This window comes from Camellia sinensis, chromosome 10, assembly GCF_055761805.1.
Source record: "Camellia sinensis isolate YWXY chromosome 10, ASM5576180v1, whole genome shotgun sequence".
NCBI classification, from domain to species: domain Eukaryota; kingdom Viridiplantae; phylum Streptophyta; class Magnoliopsida; order Ericales; family Theaceae; genus Camellia; species Camellia sinensis.
Genome location: NC_138970.1, coordinates 148,381,891 through 148,386,556, shown reverse-complemented (window position 1 = coordinate 148,386,556; position 4,666 = coordinate 148,381,891). Strand labels below are relative to the sequence as shown.

Below are 4,666 nucleotides of genomic sequence, written 5' to 3'. Positions count from 1 at the left end.
TCTTTCAAAAACATGAGGAATTCATGGACTATAACAATAATATGGACATGCATGCAAGAATTTCCATGAAAACAACTTTAAACTTCAAAATATGCACATGCATGCATGAATTAAGCCTCTATTCAGCAATCTACAACCAATTTATGATCTTAAGCTCCTATTTACCATGAACCATGCAACAATTAGCTTGAATTCACAAACAAGAAGGTATAAACTCTACCTTAAGTCTCCAATTATAAGACTAGAAGCTCAAGTAGGCAATCTCTTCTATGATTCTTCAAATTCCAAGCTAAAACTCTCAAGAACAACTCAATTCTCTCACTCTCTCTCTCTTAGTCGGTTGAGGGCTCAAGAATGGCTAAACAAATGTTTTGTTTGAATGTAATAAGGCTTCAATATGTGTTGCCTAAGTGGTCCACTAACATGGTATTATGGTAAATACTTGGACTTTTGTGCGTCAATGCTATTTAATCTAATTTAATCATACCAAATCACATTTCAAGTAAATATACCATAAAATCCCATAAATTCTAATTAGCACATAACGCTAATCAATTTCTGGTTCGGCCGCCGATAAGGCCTTCAATTTGTAGTTTAAAACATAAAACATGAACAGATAATTTGACAGTCGAACAGATATAAATGCACTTAAACAGATACAAACAATCAAATCAGTTTAGTAATTCAGTCAGTCAGTCAGTTAACATGCCTAATCATAGATTAGCACTAATCAGTAGTGAGGGTTGTCACAACTAATCCCTCAGCTTTCAAACCTTGTTTGAGAATGTTTAAAGATCAACCAAAATATGACGCTTGCATGGCCAAATTGGAAGCAACTCTTGAACTAGGGGCAATAAGGTCGGATGTAATTGAAGGAAGCTTGCATAGCTAAATGAGAAGTAGCCCTTGAACTAGGGGCAAAAAAAGGAAGATGTGATCGAAGATTCAAAGATGGGTCATTTCTCAAGCCAATAGAGACTGACAAGAAAGCCAAATCCCAGAATTTGTGAGAAGAAAATTTATTGCTGAAGGATAATCAAGTTCCTATCCATGACACTAGGGGTAAATTCAGACCCAATTGGATGGGCCCTTGCATCATCAAGACTATTTGGTCAGGAATAACAACCATTCTCGTGGATTTAGAATGCTTTGGGATCTCACAACCAATCAAAATGGACAAATTAAACTTTTCTATCTTTGAGAGTCTCACTGGGTCGAGAACCCGGAAGGGTGACCCAGGCAAAAGTTAGAGCTAGACGAAAAATGAAAAGAAATAGAGCAAAAGAAAATAGAAAAAGAAAAATAGAGCTCGCAAGGTCGAAAACTCAGAAGGGCGGCTTGGCAAAAATTAGAGTACAAAAGAAGAGAGTTAATACTTGAGTGAACTATGTAAGGCCTGATTCCTATCTTTGGGATACGTAGGCAACTTCATCCTAAAGTTCAGCCCTAACCATTGGCTTATTCTTATTCAAACTTGGCTATCCTATCCATGTCCAATTGGCTCATCTTTATTCAAATTTGGTTGTCTTATTCTGTTAAAAGATTCAGTTGCAAGACAAATTAAGTTCGGATTGGAGGTTGTGCATCTCAAGAGTTAATTCCACGATTGGTCGGGTAATGGCCATTTGCAAAAACAGTTTTTGAGGATTTTTAGTGAAGTTGACTAATTTTCTCAGAAATTATTCTATCTTTTCCAAAACCAGACAATTTCTTTGACCCAAAAAATGGAAAGTTTTTAGTGCTCATAATTTGACTTACATGATTTCAAAATAGAAAGTAGAACAAGCATGTTAATCTTAACTCTCATGTTGGTCAAAATTGTTTTAGCAGAAAGCCAAAAATAAAAAATATAGTCAAAGTAATGAACTAGGGGCGCAATCAAGTCACGTTTTCTATCTTTTGTCCATTGTCAATGCACTCACTAGAAAGGGCACAACTGAAGCTAGCAGCAGGGGCCAAAAGCTCTCTCATCCTCCAAGCAGTGAGGTATTGAGCCAAATGTGAAACACAAACTAGAAATGGAACTGGATATTTGACTCCCTCATTTGGACGGGTCTGATCACACCCAAACTGGCGTCTAAACCAGAATGGGAAGGAAAAAGCACAGTGTGTAAGACCAATCAATTGTATACCTGGCTGGTGGGACATGATATAACTCACCTCGATGAAGTTAAGCTAAGGGCATCGCCAAACGATGTCAGTTGCAGATCTACTGTACATCCAGTCGCATCACAACCCCTTTGTGGGAAAGTTCATTAGTTATAAGCGAAATAAATCGGATCTAATCGAGTACTAGGGGCACGGGTCCACAACTTTTAGCTTAGCCATCAACCACACCTAGGAAGGATTAAGAAAATAAGAGAGATTAAAGAATAGAGAGATGTGCGCTAAGAGAAAAAGTAAGGAAAGAGCTTTTTAGAAAAAATAGAGATTGAAGGCCAAAGTGATGTGAGAGCCATAAATAAGAAAGTGTGGGAAACAATATTCACAGCCAAATCAAGTAACCGCATTTTGTGTGTGTTGCATTAATCATGTGCATGTCTTTAGGATCATGCATTTTTCTAACTATCTTCTTTTCTTCGCCTTGCCTCGTTTGAGTACTAGGTGAGCATTTTTGCTTTAGTATATCATATATGTGTTTGTGTTGCCATGTCGAGCATACTCCCATGATACTACTTGCTTACTTGAAATATCTCTATGAATGCCTGTAGATGGAGGCTATTTTGCTTAGATTGGAATGACTTTGATTATTATACATATGAGCTCGCTTTTCCTTTGAGTTACATATATTCAAAACTCTTTTCAAAAAAGCATAAAATCAAAGCAATCCAAAGTAAGTAACGTGGTCTATACTTGTTTGCTTCACAAAGTAATGCTAGTATATTAAATAATCAGAACATGAGCATATAATGTCCATAAAATTCACATCATGATTTAGTATAAGACGATCTTTGATCGGGTGAGTGGGGTGCTCAATTCATGACCTTCCCCTCTCATGCCTAAGTTCCCGAATCAAGACACTTTGGTTATGACGGACAAGTGGCCTTTAGCACGAGTCACGGGTTTCCTAAATTTCTCAAAAATATTTAGGTGGCGACTCTGAAATCTGGCAATGCAGTCCATTTTTGGCATCTCTAATGATTAATGGATTTTCTAAGATTTTCCGGATTTGGACTCTCATTCATTTTTCTGTTTCACATTGTATTTGTGAAACCTGATTCAAAACCACGGGAGTTTGAACTGTAGGGAAATCGCATCCGAGGAGACTAAACTCCTCCAAGGAGTGTGAAAAACCAACTATAGCTAAAAATGACAGCTGGTGATATGCAAATAGGTGGAGAAAATGAGGGGGGTGATAGTGGAGTTGGCAAGGTGAAAGGTTTGTGGGAGGGGTTGTAATGACTTAGTTAGGTATGTGTAAGCAGACTCGAATACCCTGAATTACCAAATAAAAAATAGATAAAATTTTTTTATAAATAGAAGCTTAGTTATATTTAAGTTTATAGTATTCTCTTTATATATTTATTAAAAAATTTAAAATTATTTTTGTTTTGAAATATTTCTATTTCTATTTCTATTTATAAATATTTAAAAAAATTATAAACAAAAATTTATTTGGGATGCATTTATATTCGAGATTATTTCATTTTTACCCCTATACTTTTACACGATTTTCAATTACCCCCCCAAACTACTCTTATTTTCACGCATACCCCCATACTATTTAAGTTACTATCAATTTTGCCCCTGCTGTCACATTTGAAACAAAAAACGTTAAAAAAATTACATTTTGGCCCCAAATTTCAAAAGAAAGATACAAACCAGCCCTCCTAACACTTCTCCACCAAACGCAAATTCCAGGAACGAATTCTCGCCATTATTGAAATCTCCATGGCCTTTTCATGTTGCTCAAATCGATGATTACTATTTATACACAGGCCTAATGGGTTCTCTTGTTCGCAAAGAAGGCCATATATACTCGCTTGCCACCTCTAACGACTTGTTATACACTGGTTCTGACAGCAAGAACATTCGGGTATGGAAGAATCAGAAGGAGTTTTATGGGTTCAAATCGAATAGTGGGTTAGTTAAAGCCATTGTAATTGCAAATGAAATCATTTTCACGGGCCATCAAGACGGGAAGATTCGATTATGGAAAGTGTCTGCGAAGAATCCAACAATTCACAAACAAATCAAGACTTTACCCACATTGAAACCTTATATAAAGAGCTCGATCAATCCGAGCAATTATGTTGAGATGAGAAGGAATCAAAATACAGTTTGGATCAAACATTTCGATGTGATTTCGTGTCTTAGTTTGAGCGAAGACAAATCTTTGTTATACTCAGCTTCTTGGGATAAGACAATGAAGGTTTGGAGAGTATCGAATTCGAAATGCTTGGAATCAATTCATGTTCATGATGACGCAGTGAATGTGGCGGTTGTTGGATTTGATGGGTTGGTCTTCACTGGCTTCGTAGATGGGATTGTCAAGATATGGTGGCGAGAGATGCGAGGGAAAGGTACCAAACACTTTCTTTTCACAAAACTGCACCATATGGGTTGTAATGTTTTGAAATTTTCAAAATTAGTTTTCGGACAACTTTCGGCATACCAAAACCGTCCATTATACGAAGAAGTGAGAAAGCGAGGTAGTATAGGGTGA

At 36.7% G+C, this 4,666-nt stretch overlaps 1 pseudogene; it reads left to right on the top strand.

The window, feature by feature from the left end:
- Window positions 1-3,943: 3,943 nt before the first annotated feature.
- LOC145800756 (protein JINGUBANG pseudogene) lies at window positions 3,944-4,666 on the top strand (annotated as a pseudogene).